Source organism: Cryptomeria japonica, chromosome 10 (genome assembly GCF_030272615.1).
Source record: "Cryptomeria japonica chromosome 10, Sugi_1.0, whole genome shotgun sequence".
In the NCBI taxonomy this organism is placed as follows: Eukaryota; Viridiplantae; Streptophyta; class Pinopsida; order Cupressales; family Cupressaceae; genus Cryptomeria; species Cryptomeria japonica.
The window spans coordinates 852508085-852525636 of NC_081414.1; positions in this window are offsets into that span (position 1 = coordinate 852508085).

The window sequence follows — 17552 nt, forward strand, 5'->3', positions numbered from 1 at the left end:
GATTGATTCTTACATGCTCTAGTGTGGATACATTGATATGAATGCTCTATGGATGCAATGTTCTTTCAAATCTCTGTTGTGAGACTTAATTGGTTATTGCTATGATTTTATTTATTTTTTATCCATGTTTCACCTTATATTTATGCTTGGGTTTAAGTGGGCATAGTGTCATAAGGTAGAGTGGCTCTCCATGAAGATCAGGATCATAAGTGATTGCCAAGCAAACCCATTGGGAAAGTTGTTCTAACAAGTGATAACCTTTATTAATCAACATAGGGGTTTGGGTAGTATTTCACATTAAAAAGGGTAATGGTAATGTCCCACTCTTTTCTTTGGCGCTTTTTTTAGTCTCATGATGAGTTGGAAAGGCCTGGAATGGCGAGATCAATTGTCTTGTCCTCACAAAAAGTATGTCTATTCCACATGAGTCTTATATGGGGGTCCGGATCAAAAGATACTACTAGGATAACCCAAGATGGGGGTCAGAATCTATGGAGACTACCACAAAAACCTTTACTGAGGCTATGTGATGACACTTTTCCCTTGTGAGCACTAGTGTCCTACTCTTGTGTTGTAATTTGTAAGTCCTCTAGAGTTGTTCTTACTATGTTGTTCATCTTTGTGTTCCTTTCTTGTTGTTGTTATCTTATGGATGTAGGTAGTGGCCTTGTATTCCTTTAACCCTTTCTTTTTCTAGTGTAGGTCATGTGTCTGTCTCCTAGCACGGGGGTGGACCTTCAAGTTCCACATGGTAGGGCGATATTTGCCTACTTCCATCACATATTTTTAACCTATTCATTGTGTGGATTGGTTTTTCTTCTCACTTTAGATGCTTCTCTTGAAAATAGTTACTATGTAGATCAAAGATAGATATATGCATTCTTTATATTGTCGCTATGTTATGTGGATATCAAATGTAATTATAATTATTGGACACTCTTACAAGGCATATTATGCAGACAATAATATAATTATGATGTAGTCTGAGTAAAATGATTGTAGGATTTATGTTAGCTATTTGTAATGATGTTACTATGTATAGTTTCGATAGCATATGTGTTAGTCATTTATTATTCATTTAAATAAATATAAGAACATTTTGATTTGGGGACCTAAATGAACCTAGACTTAAATATTAAATGATTGCAATTATTTTCTTAATATAGGAAAAATTGAATAGTAATGAATCTTTTAGAATATGTTAACTTGCTTACTATTAATCAATTTAAAATTAATGGTTAAGTTTTTAATATGTTAAATATAGTTTCATTTCATTTTTCTATGATTTGTTAAGGAACCTTAGATGATGGTTTAATTTTCTTTCTTTCCACTTGTTCATTTGAGTTCATAATATTATCTCCAATAAAACTTTGCATTAAAGTACACCCTAAGATTTTTTTTTTTAAATATATTTCTCTTCTTAGTCTAGTTAGTTAGGTTAGATCCTGTAGTGTTCATTGGTGAGGCATTACATCTGGTATCAGAGCCCAAGTTCTAACACTGGGTACTTTGGTTTCATATGAGCTCATTATGTTGTCCTAGTTTCCTAGACTCGTAAATGTGTGTGTTTCCTCTTTTATCTTCCTTGCTTAGCAAGGTTAAACTCTTTCTCTTGTGATGTCTTGTTTAGGAGGATGTTGTGTGAGGGTTATTCTAGAGGTCGAGGGGGTTGTCATAAGAATACTTTCCAAAACCATCCTTCTCATGATTCTCATGATGATACTCATGAGGAACAATGTTTTTTTAAGCATCAGAGTGTTTAGAGAAGTGGGGGTCAAAATAGTGGTCAATATGAGTCAAAGGGAACTCAATTACATCATTTACTTCATGACATCCTTAACCACTTAGGCCCTAGATAGGAGGATAATCAATAAGGAGAATCTAATCATTTTGAGCATCTTGAAAGGGAGAGAGAGAGGTATCCTAGGAGGAAAAATGATGTAGTATATTAGGAGGGTATTTTAGTAGGTCATATGAGGGACCTTTTGAGGTCCTTCCCTCTCACCTTCGATAGCTCTAGTAGTGGTTTGGGGATAGAGACATGATTGATAGATCTTGATAGGTGTTTTTCCATGCATTTGTGTGGTAGTAACACCAAGGCGAGGTGCATCATCATGCACCTTAGGGTATTTTCTTCCACATGCTAGCAGTTGGATGAACAAAAGCTGCATTTGAATATAGGCTTAGTATCTTGGAAGATGTTTTTTAGAGAGGTTTAGAGCCCAAATTTTATCATATCATTAGAGATAACATTACGCTAATGACTTTCATGGATTGAGATAGATGGATATGACTGTAGAGTAGTATGAGCATAGATCCTTTGAGCTCAAACAGTATGAAGGCATTGGTGATGATGAGGCTATTTTCGTCCAACATTTTGTTAGGGGTTTGAATGCCCATATTAGTGGGGAAGTTCAATTTTTCAAACCTAAGACCATGAAGGTGGTAGTGGAGAAGGCTTGTTTGGTGGAATAAAATTTGGTCATGGCTCTTGGTGGTCAAACTGGTGTTCAGATTGGCAATATGGCTTCAAGAGGATTTGGGGATAGAGATAGTCAGTCTCAAGTAGTAGGTTCTTATAGGAACCATCCAAAAACTATTAAGGTTGGACAACAAAAGCGATCCCAAAAGAGAGAAGAATTCCCAGAATCATTGTGGCAGTAGTTTCTAGTTTGGGAAGGATAGTAACTATCAGCAAGCCAAACAACATTACCCTAGTTAGCCTACATAGAGTGCACCTCAAGATTGTAGTAGGGGTAGTTATCAATAGTCCAATGCACCATTAGGAGGTAGAGGTTTTGATAGAGGTGGTTATTTTTCTTGTGGATAGTATAATCACATAGCTTTACATTTCCCTTAGAGATCAGCATGGGTAGCTAGTCAGAGTCAAGAAGAATCAAAGCCCACCAAAGGAGATGTAGGTAGATCATATAAGGTGTTTGCAATGGTTGATAACCTCTAGGAAAATCATCAAGGGACAATCATTGAGACTAAAATTATGTTGGGAGGTACTTCTATCTCTATATTATTTGATTTGGGTGCTTCAGATTCGTTTATATCTTCTTCTATCATGGAGCAGTATGGGATTGTGTATGTTAAGCAAGTGGATAGGTTGTAGGTTGAGTTGGCTACCAGATTTTGTGTGGTCGTAGATTCCTATATGTCAAGTTGCGTGTTGGATTTAGGCCCTTTTCCTACCATAGTAGACCTTTGTATAATTCTTTTGGGGTCTTATGGAGTTGTTTTGGGTAAGGATTGGTTATATTCCCATCGTTCTTTTATTGCCTATCGTTAGAAGATAGTGTAGTGTATGGATAATTGTGGTAGGAAATTGGAGGTAGCAGGGATTCAAAGACCCATATTCCTTCACATGATTTCTTCTATCCAAGTTAAGCAGTACATGCATCAAGGGTGTTAGCTATAACTTAGATAAGGAGAGATGTTAGGAGTCTTCTTTGGATATCCACTTCCACTCTTCGAGAGTATGCATATATTTTCCCTAGTGATATTCTTGGTATGCTACCAAAGCATGTCATAGATTTTTGTATTGATCTTGTGCCAAGAGTGAAACCTATTTCTAGAGCTCCTTATCAGATGACCACTCAAGATTTGAGTGAGTTGATATTGTATCTATAGGATTTGTTGGCCAAGGGCTTTATTCGCAATAATGTTTCTCTGTGGGGAGCCCTAGTCATATTTGTGAAGAACAAGGATGGGTCCCTACATCTATGCATTGATTATAGACAATTGAATAAGGTGACAATTAAAAATCAACATTCATTACCTAGGATATATGATCTCTTTGATCAAATGAATGGGGGCAAGCAGTTCTCCAAGATTGACCTTAAGTTGGGATATCATCAACTTCATATCCATGAAGTAGATTTTAATCGGACATCCTTTCACCCTCATTATGGACAATACATGTTCACAGTGGTTCCATTTGGGTTGAGGATATCACCCTCAACATTAATGATTTTGATGAATGGTGTATTTCATACATATTTGGATTGGCTTGTACTTGTCTTCCTGTATGACATATTGGTATAATTTAGATTGATGGAGGAGCATGAGGATCATTTGTGACAAGTGTTGCAATTGAGGGATAATCAGCTCTATGCTAATTTGGCTAAGTGCAAATTTTTCAAGACTGAGGTGAAGTATCATGGGCATGTAATTTAGAGAGAGGGTATTGTCATAGATCCCTCTAAGATCAAAACTATTGTGGATTGGCCAGCACTAACATATTTCAGAGGTTCAAAGTTTTATGGGGTTGGCTGGTTATTATCACCATATTTTTCAAGGTTTCTCTTATACATATAACCCCTTTACTTCTCTTCAGAGGAGAGGGAAGAAATTTAGGTGTACAAAGAAGTGTGAGGTGGCCTTTTGTACTCTAAATGAACTTCTTGTTAGTGTACCTATTCTGGTAGTTCCTGATCCATCTTAAGACTTTATGGTGTTTATGGATGATTTTTCAGAGGGCTTAGGAGTAGTTCTTATGCCGGATGGTCACGTGTTCACTTATGAATCTCACAAAATCAAGCATCACAAGTTGAACTATCCTACTCATGATTTGGATTTGGTAGTTATGGTCCCTAATTTAGTGAGATGGCAACACTTTCTTTCAGGGTATTGTTTTGAGTTTCATAATGATCACTGCAATTTTTACTATATATTCACTCAACCAAACTTGAATGCCTAGCAATATAAATGGATGGAGTTTCTTTGTGAGTATGACTTTGATGTTAGGTATATTTAGGGAAAGGATAATATGGTGGTAGATGCTTTGAGTTAGAGGTGACAAAAGTTTTTAGTGATGACCCTTGGTGTGGATTTGAGGGGAACAATTCTTGGAGCACCACAAAGGGATATGTTGTATTAGGAGGTTAGAGTTGAGGTAGAGGTTGGGAGGCCATTGGAGGGAAAAAACTTTGTTATGTTCTTGGGGTAGATGGTCTTCTTCAGCATCTTGGGTAGATTTATGTTCCACTTTTGGATGGACTTCCCACATTGATTATGATAGAGGTCCATCATGCACCTTTCTCAACACATCTAGGTGTCAAGAAGACGTTTGCATATCTATGACAACTATATCACTGGTCACGGATGAAGCGTGACATTGCAGATTTTGTATCTAGATGTCTAGAGTGCCAGAGAGTTAAGGCAAAACATTAACACTCAATAAGGTTACTTTAGTCAAACCTTATTCTGAAGTGGAAGTGGGATGTTGTTTCGATGGACTTCATTGTTGGTTTGTCAATTTATTCTCATAGACATGATTTTATCATGTTCACTATTGATAGATTGAACAAGATAGCACATGTTTCTCCAATGCGGTATTCCTACACAACATCAATGGTAGCTCAAGTATTCATGGAGGATATTAGGAAGTTACAAAGGATTTCTCATCAGATCATATCAGATAGAGATCCTGTCTTTACATAAGATTTGTGGACATCACTTCAACATGCCTTGGGGTAGATGAAATTTAGTTCAACCTACCATCTACAGACAAATGGGTAGACAAAGAGGGTTAAGTAGGTTTTGGAGGACATGTTTTGTATGTACGTTATGGATCAGCAGTTTCGATAGGAGGACTACCTGTACCTCATATTTTTCTTATAGTAATGGATATTATATACGATGAAAAGTGGATAGTGAAATCAAAAATATTGAAAGACTAACAAGGATAAACCACCAAACCCTAGCCTAACAATGAAACAAATCCACCATACACAAATGAAGATACCTAAGACCATGCAAATAAACAAAATAAACCAGATATACTATTCACATGTCAAGTAGGGTTTCAATCTCCATTTCTTCCTATCTCCATTGATCTTGTTTGATATATTTTCCCTCAAATTTTATGTGTGCACAAGAGCTCAACAAAGAATGGAAATATGGTTGATCACTTGATCGCAAGAAGCATTTATTGCATAAGATCGATTAGACAATTAGATGATTAGATGATTAGGGTTAGATGATTAGATGATTAGGGTTAGATGATTAGGGCTGATAATGAAGGAAGTATCCTTTTATATAGAGAACACTGTAAGAAATGGAGGGATAAGATTAAGAGGTGTAAAGATAAATGGTCGGCTAGGATTAAAGGGTAGGTAGAGGAAATAATTAAATGATAAAGTGGGTAGGTAGGAGAGGAATTAAGAGATGAGTGACATGTGTCATGGGTAGAAAAGGATAATGAATTAATAGAGGAAGTGGTATCAATTAAATAAATAAAAGTATTTATTTGAATGAGAAATGGATTAGAAGAGGATTAATGAATTAATTCAATAAATAAAGATTTATTTAATTAATTGAAGACTTAGGATAAAATAATTAAATAAATGAAAATATTTATTTAATTAGTTAGGACAATTTTAGGTGTCTACATTTTGCCCCTCTTTGAGACAATGTAGCTTGTCGTGTTGGCTCAAAGAGGATAAACTAATACAAAGTTGCCCCAAGATATAATTATATGCCCCCTCAAGAGATTGGATGGAAATGTTTGAAAAGATCATGTTAGCACATATTTTTACAAAATACTTTGTGCTATAACAAATGCCATTTTTCTTATCATTCGAGCAATTACTGCAGGTGTTTTATATGCAAGAGCATACTGAAGAAAATTGAGCTATCCAAAGATTTACTAGCATTGCCAAGACCCCCAAACCTGCGCATACAGAATGGTGGAAAATTCTTTGGAAACTTTCAAGTGTGTTGTGCTAGCAAAGGGAAAGCCTTTATCCCACATTGTTTGTGGGATAAGATCGTTTATTGTTTAAGTTCAAAATGGCCCGTATGATAACTGTCGAAAGACAAAAGGCATTTTGGCATGAAGAAGGTTGAAGCTAGTGGACCACACACATGTGTGTTTCCTGAGGAAACCAAAGTTTGACTGATCAGACGGTGATCGCGAAGGATTTGACGGCCATCTCTATGTCGCAAGGTAGAGATGCACACTAGTATAAATCCATGACTTGGCAACTAAGCATGTGTGGAAAAGGGGAGGTTAGTGAGCTCGCAAGTTCGAAGTGGATCAACGGTCATTGCTATACTGTAAGATGGAGTTGCATGACCTATATCACCCGCAATATAGCGACTGCCAAGGTGGCAGATGAGGTGTCATCCCGATAGATATGCAAGCGAATCAGGATGTGCCACATGGTAGAGTGCAAAAGAAGAAGCCAGGTCTAGTGGAGGATGAAATGGCAAGATAGATGGTGTCCAGTGATAGTCAAGGTGGATCCACGGGCAAACCAAAAAGGGACATGTGACACGGACAGACAAAGAAAAGAAAGAGCCACTCAAGTAGGGTTAAAGGCCAAGTAGATGAGGATGATCGGACGGTCGGATGAATTGATCCAATGGTGGTCACTATACTGCAATCAGAAGGTGCTCGATGTATATTCACCATGACATGGTGACTGAGTGGTGGGGCCCACTAAGGAATCAATTCAAAAGACCAAATTCTGGCAGTGAGTCTGGTCATCCTGAGGTGGCATGATAAAGATCCCAGAGCCAATCAAAAGAAGACATGTGGCAGAGTGCAAAGGGAGGCAGATCAGGAAAAGGATGAGTGGATTAAGGAAGTTGGACAAAGGTTAAGGGGCGATTTGGTTGAAAGAGATCTAACGTCTATTTCTATACCGCAATGGAAAACTTCTCGTCAGTTACCCATCGCAACTTGGTGACTAACCGCTAGCGGCAAGCGGTAGAATGAGACAGTTAAGGCAAACAGTTGAAGTGAAACAGTCCTCAGGTACTAAGCTCATCAAACAAACTTGGGTTGTGATAGGTATCAAAAGAGACACACCAAAAGCAGTGGTTTCATCGACATGAGGTTCATTGAAGAAATTAGACAGGGTCCCATCGAAAATAAAAGGTATCGATGAAACTGTAGAATCGATAAGACCTGGGAACAATTCATCAATCAGGAAGTTTGGCTAAAAGATAAAGGGTGATCCGCCAATGAACCAGAAGAGGATACGTGGCACATATGGATGCACAGCAAAGGGGATAATTACTAAAAATAATAAAAGGGAAGTATATTCTCAGCTTTATGTTATTTAAAAGTGCATTTAAAAATAAAATTTATTTATATATAAATGAATGCCTTGAATATACATCTTAGGGTAAAGTATTGCTTTTTATATAAATGGATGTTATATTCATAGAATTATTTTCTTAAAATATAAATACTTTGGTTTTACTGGGCTATTTTAAACCAGTATTTATACGAAGATAATTGAATTTTCAAAATCTAAGGTGGAGTATACCTAATTTTCAAACCAAGGAATTTGATTGGCTTATCTTTGTGTGCAGAAAATAATGAGAAGATAATGAATACTTGCTAAGCAATTTTATCGAGGCAAAGAATACAAGACACATTATTAAAGCATCATTTAGTATTTTTTGGGTTCTCATTTGTAATTATTTACCAAATGGTGTGTCCTTTGGAAGAAAACTATCTGTAACTCCCTTATGTGTATGAAAGGGTGTGTCCTTTCGTATATGTCTTTTGATTTACATACTTATAGGGAGTCATTTTTTATTTAAAAAGGAGAAGTGATAAGAAGGACATAAAGTTGTAGGGATTGAATATCATTCTGTATCAGAGAAGTCTATGGGAAGAAGAAGTATCATTTTGTGTAAACAATCTGTAATGAAGTATTTACAAGTGTAGCTTATGTATGCAACTATTTCCTAAAGATTAATATAAAGGTTCATTGTCTCTTTTTCCAAATATTGTGTACACTTTTGTGTTGATGAGTTATCTTTGTCCTCTTGATAAATTTGTTCATAGATTTTCTATGATGTGAACCACATGTCATTGCATTAAATGAAAGATTGAGTTCTTATTGTTTGTTTAACGCATACTGAACTTTCATAGTTGATGAGAAATTGTCTCTTGAGTTGATAAGATATTTTGTCCATAGAGTGTCATATATATCCCCAAATAGAGGCACTGGTTTGTTATTGATCTTTTAAGGTTTTGATCTATATGCATTCAAGGTCCTTGATAAAGAAACATTCTTCCCAAATCCTATATGAACTAATCTATGTAGATTATATTTAAGTCCTGAAAGCAATCTCATTTTCAATATACATTCACAATCATTTCTTTTCAAAGCATTCAGTTAAAGCACATAATGAAGAATAGTTGCGAAACAATAATTTGCTAGTTGTGTAAACTTGCTAAAAGGTTTAAATCCACTATAAATAACCTCTTTTTGTGCTTAGGAGGAAAAGGAATACCCACCTACGTTCAGTGGAGCCTAAAGTGTAGAGGGATTTGGTCTTTGACCATCATTGTTCGTTGGCCAAGGCCGATTGGACTACTTAAGGATTTGGCAAGTCTTTTGGTTTTCAAATCTATGGTTTTGGGCACCAATAGATTGGTGACTTTGTTGGGGAGTTTTCATACATAGTTTGACATTCACTTAGAAGCTCTAGTGTTTTTTCATTGAAGATTTGATAAGTTTTGTTTTCCCCATCCGAGTCACACAATAGATTGGCGACTCTACTAGGGAGTTGTCATACATAGTTTGACATTCACCTAAAAGCTCTGGTATTTTTCATTGAAGATTTGATAAGTTTTGTTTTCCCCATCCGATTCACACAATAGATTGGTGACTCTGCTGGGGAACTATCACACAAAGTTTTCAAAATATTTGGTATTTTGTTTCAGAATCTACTGGAGGAGAGACCCCAGAAGATCAGTTAAGTTGGTACTATTTCATCATAGGAGGTGGCGACTCTACCTAATAAGAAGTTTTATTTCAATTGGTGACTATACTAAGGGAAGAGACCTAAAGGGAGATGAAAAATTTCCTTTTTGAAAATGTTTCAAAGAAAGCCTTTTATTCCAGATGGCATCAGGCCATTGGATCTCAGGGGATTTCAATGTATTCCAAACAAGTTGATCCCTAAGCTTTCACAACTTATACCAAAATTCCATGGGGAATATTATGAATCAACAATTGATCATTTTGATGTATTTTATGCATTTATAAAAGATTATGGGGTTTATGCAGAAGATTATGTGATGAAATTATTTGTCAGGACTTTGAAGGACAATTCAATAGAATCTTATTAATCACTTCCTACACATAGCATCTCATCATGGAGGGAGTTGGAGCAATAGTTTCTTAATGTGTTTTATGATGCGGGTGAAGAGGGAAGTATGAGCTATGAGCCAGAGGAGGACCAACAATACATAATAGAAGCAGAAGTCTATACTTCTCATTTGGATGAATTTATTGATATATAAAAATAGGAAGATGAATCTACAACACAATTATTTATGAGGATGTTCAATATATACACAAAATAACCTTCAAACATCAAGCCCCCATTTTCAAGAAAAATGCATGAGTTGGGGATTTATCATGATCCTTAGATAAGGCTTCTACTTGAGATTTTATATGAAAACATGTTAGAGAAAGAATCTGATGATAAAGAAGAAATTATGGATTTAAGCATGGAAGAATTCATATGTGTAGGTATAGACATAAATAATAAAGAGGAAACATTCCTCGGTCTAGAAGAAATTTTGTGTTTGTTAGATAAAGAATATGAACGATATGTTCAGAAGAATGATCCTAATTTTTTTCATAATAAGCACAGTAATGGATTAGGGCACATTCAGGGTCTAATTGATGAAGAAAATGATTATTCCCAAGAAAATAATACATCAGAGGAATACTTACACAGTGAGGAGTGTAATAGGAAATGTGTCCTTGAAAATCCTTTTGAAATTTTTTCAAATCCTCAATATCATGAAACTCCACATGAATGTAAGGAAATGATTTTTTGTGAATCATTTTTTAGTCCCTCTAGTGAAATTATTGACTATCCAAGAAGTGAAGGCAAAATAGATTTACATTCAGTATACAGACATGAAGAAACTTCAGCAAATAGCATTTATGAAGATATTGTTCCTGAAAATAAAACATGTGATGGACTCCAGGATGATAAAACATTTGAAGAGGATGTGATAATAATCTTAATGAAAAAATGTATGTAGTGGAAGGGACTTCACTGAATGACGACATTATTGAAGAGAATGATGACTCTCAGGAAAATTCCCATGAAGGTATACCAAACATTTCTGTGTTTTTGGGTCCATTATTTGAGAAGGATATAGGAGAAGGTATATCCCGAAGTAATGTTTCAGAGACTATGAGAGAAAAGGAAATAATATATGAGAAGGCAAATGTGATACCTCAGCACAACGTTGTTAAAAATGATATGTATCCAAAGTCTCTTTGTGAGAAGGGTAAAATATTTCCAAAGCATAGGGAAATAGAAAATATGTTTGAAGGTGATATTTGTTCAAGTTCTCATTTTGATAAAATCACATGTGATAAAGATTCCTTTGTGTGCCCTAATTTACCAATTAAGAAAAATGAAATATCTTTTCAAAGTAAGGAGGTGGTAAAAATGAACAATATGGGACATAATCTCAAAGGGATAAATAGTTTGAATTATTGTAACAGGGGTTGTGTTAATTCCAATATGGATATTGCATTGGGAGGCTCAAATATGTTTCAAGAAAGAACAAGTAGACTAAATTTTATTTTTCCTCCAAAGAATGTAGCTTATGTATGCAAATATTTCCTGAAGATTAATATACAACATTCATTGTCTCTTTTTCCAAATATTGTGTACACTTTTGTGTTGATGAGTTATCTTTGTCCTCTTGATAAATCTGTTCATAGATTTACTATGATGTGAATCACATGTCATTGCATTAAGTGAAAGATTGAGTTCTTATTGTTTGTGTAACACATACTGAACTTTCATAGTTGATGAGAAATTGTCTCTTGAGTTGATAAGATATTTTGTCCATAGAGTGTCATATATATCCCTGGATAGAGGCACTGCTCTATTATTGATCTTTTAAGGTTTTGATCTGTATGCATTAAAGGTCCTTGACAGAGAAACATTCTTCCCAAATCCTATATGAATTGATCTATGTAGATTATATTTAAGTCCTGAAAGCAATCTCATTTTCAATATACATTCACAATCATTTCTTTTCAGAGCATTCAGTTAAAGCACATAATAAAGCATAGTTGCAGAACAATAATTTGCCAGTTGTGTAAAATTTCTAAAAGGTTTAAATCCACTATAAATAACATCTTTTTGTTCTTGAGAGGAAAAGGAACACCCACCTAGGTTCAGTGGAGCCTAAAGTGCAGAAGGATTTGGTCTTTGACCATCCCTGTTCGTTGGCCAAGGCCAATTGGACTACTTAAGGATTCGGCAAGTCTTTTGGTTTCCTAATTTGTGGTTTCGGGCACCAACATATCATAGACAATCTCTCGATAAGAAATAAAGGCTAGACATGACCGACAAGATAGGGTGACAAGGTCATGCAGGGAAAAGACTGACTCAAGAGGAATCAAAAAAATCGTGTCTACGTCTTAAGAGGCCAAAATGGATAGTTTTGTGATGAACATATGCTATCAATTGGATAAGCTACTTAGAGGATTCACTCAAATAGGTTCCCTAGGGAAGACAAACTAGAAATAAGGCTAGAATTGACAATTCAGTGATAAACATACGTTGCCAATTGGATAAGCCATTGAGAGGATGTTGGCATTCTATAATCTTATGAGAATAGTTGATGTTGTCATTGATGGCAACCAACTGGCAACCCACCAATAGTTACTGACACTAGCAATAGACTTCTACATTCACTGACAGACACTTCACCGGCAATGGCAATAATGGATACCGGCACTCAAGCCAACATGGAATAAACTTTTGTTTACTGTTTTTATATTGTAATTATCTTTTGTAAAATCCAACATGGAATATTGTAAAAGACTCATATATATCTATGAGATCTTATAGGTCATTTTGTATGTAGTATATGAGAGAGGATGATACATGCTAGTCGATATTTTTGTATAAGGTGATATAGTTGACAACGAAGGTTTTGGTAATGGACTGAGCTTAAACCGGTACTGAACCTGGCATAGTTGATGCTGATCTTAAGCAGTACATTGTATTGGATTTTGATAATCCATTTTGTAAGTCAGTGAGACCTCTATTTTGTGATTGAGCAGTGAGCTCTAGGCTGCTATATTTATTCATTGGCTAGTGAGTGAATATTGTGGGTCACAAATCCCACCGAGGTTTTTCCCATACCGGGTTTCCTTGTTAAATATCTTGTGTTATGGTGTGTTTTCTATGATGTCTCTATTATTCTCATTTACTGTATTAATTCTTATTTAATGGTACATTGTTTTGGGATGCAAAGTTCTTAATAAGGTTAAACCTTCTGCTAACCGGTTAGAAACTGATTCACCCCCCCCCCCCTCTCAGTGTCTTTGGGACTATCATTGATTCTAACAATTGGTATCAGAGCTTGGTCCTCTATTTTCAAAATCCTAACAGCTTGAGGAAGATTCTTACACCGGTCCAAATGGAGAACTTAAGGAAACAATTGGAAGGAACTCTTGTAGATTATTATGTAGAAAAAGTGAAGAACATTAGTTTGGAGGAAGAACTTAAAACTACTCAAGAATTCCTTTTGGCACTTCAAAATAACCTGGTTATTGTAAAGAACAAAAGAAAAGAACTTCATATGCAAATGAAGAATGAGGATGATGAAAAAGAAACTCTTGGAGAACTTGCAAACAAGTTGAGACAAGAAAACAATACTATGAAGAATGAAATGCAAGATATGACTATAAGGTTTTGTAAAGACATTGAAGACAGAAAGAAAAATGAAGATGACTTGACTAGAAGACTCAATGATGCTAAAAATGAAAATCTAGAACTTAGTCCTGAAAATCATATGTTGAAGACAGATCTAATTCACATTCAATATGATAAAACTGAGCTTATGAGACAAAAGAAAATTCTAGAAAATGAGTTGGCTACTGCAAATCAACATAAAGAGAAATTCAAGAAAAGTTCAGAGGAACTTGATGACATGTTGAAAAGTCAGAAACCTAATGGAGATACAAATGGACTTGGATTTGAAGTTGGAGAAAGTTCTAGTACTGCAAACAATCTAGATCAGAACAAACTGGTAAGATAACCTAGTGCTTATAAGTTTAATGGTAAATGTTTCAATTGCAACAAATATGGTCATAAAGCAAATCAATGTAGATTTAGAAACAATTAGAATATTAATGCACCCACTATTCAATGTTCCAAATGCAACAAAGTTGGTCATAATTCCGAAAATTGCAGAATGAATGTGAAATGTTATGTTTGTGGAAGATATGGACACTTATCTAATCAATGCAGAACACAAACTGACATAGGATATGGAAAGCCTATTCAGAGGAATAATGTGACTTGTTATACTTGCAACAAAATTCAACATATTGCAAAATTTTTTGGAAGCAAGACCTCACCGGCGAATAATAAAGGATCTAGTTTGAAAGGCAAAGAAAAGGCAGATGAGATAAAGAAAGAATTTTCAAAATAGTGGGTTAGGAAGAGAGATCAGAATGTTGATGAGACTATCTCTATACTGGTAGCACAGAGTAAACCTCCACTAGTAGGAGAATCTTCATCCAACTAAGAAGTAACCCTTTGGGGGTATTGCAGCAAATTGAAAATCATGTAGATTACCCTCGGTCGATGGTGAGAAGATAGATTTCATCTTTACTGGCAGATGTGTTAAGTTTTCACTTAATTGATGAACATTTAATGTGGTTGGTAATAGAAAAATCATTATAAATCATCCTATTTCCCTCATTTTTGATTCACCGAGCATTCAAATTAGCAGAGAGTGCGAAAAAAGAGCGAAGGCATTCAAGGTGAAGGTGCAGAGTGATTTCTTTCAAGCATTCAAAATACTTTAAGGCAGCTAAAGATATTTTTCAATGGCTTCTTCTTTTGCTCCTAAATTTATTCAAAGCCCTACTATTGTGGAAAATGTGAAACACCCTAGGCCCATATTTAAAATAATTCCTGAAGTAGCTAAGCAAGATGATTCCATAGGATCATTTTCAAAAATTCCTAAAGGTGTAGCTTATGCTGAAGACCCTAGGATGTATATTCATTACAATATAGAAGAATTGGGTTCTGAAGAGTTGATGAAAATGTATACTAAGGTAATTTGTGATGAACATGGCATGGTTAAACCTGAGCACAAGATTGTAGAAACTCTAGGTTTTGTGGAAATATTGAACATTCCCCAATTTCTGGAAGAAATAGTGAGAATAGTTTTAAGTAGAGAACATGGAGAATTTCTATGGTTGGATTATGTCTGCAAAATAACCCAACAAGAAATTAGGGCAGTGACTGGTTTACCCTCAACTGGCAGTAGACCTGACAAAACAAAGAAAGTTCCTAACAAGAAAGTGATGACCCTAACAGGAGAAGCATCTGACAATAGATCACTAAGAGAATGATATCAAAGACATCAATGTGAGATTCATAAGTATGGTGCTAGGTTACAAGACTACACATGCAAACATGCTTAATTTAGTTTCTAGTCTTTGCATTAACAGTGCTTATGAGATGGTTAAAAAAAATGCAATGATAGATGTGTGTGAATGGCTCAAAGATGAACTCATTGATAATTTGAAAAAGATTAAAGGAGATAAGAAAGGGACATTCCTCTTTGGTAATCATTTGGTATGTTTAATATTGTATTTCACTAAGGAAATCCCTGTTACAAGACCTAAAGACTTTGGATATGACATACTGGTAGGAAAACAATTACAAAAAGATTTTACTGGTATGGGAACTATAAAGGACAATAACATAACTGAATACTTTAAAGCTTTCCAAGAAAAAAGGAAAGCTAGAGAAAGATTACCTCAGAGTGTAGTGGACAAATATGACAAAGAAATCTGTTTTGTTATCAAGAAGGGTGAGACATGAATGGAAGTTGTACTCCCTAGGACTGTATGGGTGACTGAAATGGGATATGAGGTAGATGCCAACATTATTGAGACTTATGCAAAAGCTTTGTTAGATGCATCGAGAGAACCATCTGAACAAGTTTTTGGTAGTGCTGAAACTATTAAAAGTGGTGTACAAATACTGAAGCAAAGAAAGAAAAGAGAAAAATATATTAGGGATGTGTCCAAGAAAGTACAGGAAATCAATGAAAATGTAATGAACATCAGTGGGATATTGGCTAGTGATCTTGAAGGACTACAACCGGAGGCACACATTTCACCGGTTGGCACATCTTCTAACAGTGAGAAAACAATAGAGTTAAAGAGAGTTGAGAAGAAGAGAAAATCTCCACCAGTACCCTCTCCTTCACCCAAGAGAACAAGGACTTTAAGGAAGAAACAACAGGCAGTAAGGGGACCACCAAAGAAGAAACAACAACTTGTTACTCTTTCCTTAGATAATTTATTGAGTGAAATAACTGATGATGGAAATTTGGCCAATGTACACCAACTGTATAACACATTCAATGATTTAGACAGGAAAAGCATTGAGAACATTATAATTTTACATCTAGATATGTACAAAAAGGTTTTAATTGAAGTAGTGGATGACTTACCCAATGATCTATATAGGAGATTGGAGGCAAAAAGAATTGCAGTGATGGAATTAAATAAGAAACTAAAAGTTGAAAAACTTCTAGTTGTACATCTAGTAAACTCAAAAGAGGAAATTGATGAATTAATCTCAAAGGCTAACCGATCTATTTTTGCCAGTGTTCACCAGTGAGTAAGTTTAATGGCAGGTAGAGTAAAAGAGATTGCAGATGAAACTGCTGATAACTGGGATATATTCTTTGTGGAGAAGGAAAAACAAGAGGAAATGAACCGGCCAAAGAAAACATTCAAAGTATATCAGAAGGATAAGGACAAGGGAAAAGATAAATTTGGTGGTATTCCAAACATCAAGATCAGTGACAATATACCGCCACCTTTGGATACTGAACCGGTACATACTAATGATCCATCAATTATTGACACTGAATGTGTCACACATGATGACACTAATCTTGAATCTGAGATACTATTCACCATGAATGTGGACACTCAGAAAAGTGAATATTATTGTGGACAAGGATAGTGTAGAGGTTAAGGATGACAATGTTGACTGTGGCAACATGGCTGAGAAACTGATAGAGACTATTGAGGTTGAGATCCCAACCCAAACAGAGCAATCATTAGAAACAAAGAAACCTACTGAAGGAACAGATGCTGGCACAAGGCCACTGGAGACTGAGATAGGGACAGTTGAGCATACAGAGAAACCTATTGAGGCAGAGGTACATACTATGGAAGAGAAAGCGACAGTCACTGTGACATCAAGGTAGTCTGAGAAACCCTTGTTAGTTGAGATGCAAACACAGACTGATCCATTGGAGGTAAACACAAGCAAAATAGTTACAACTGATAGAAGCACATAGGTATTAAAGTCAATTGGTCAGACATTCGACACATCATCAAGTGAATTCAGACCTACTAATGTAACAGAGGTACTCCTGGATTGAATAAAAAAGATAACGGATTGCAATGCTTTGGCCTACAAAGAAATTGATGACACTATACCAATTCTTAAATTGATTGCACCGAAATGTAACATAGATCATGTTA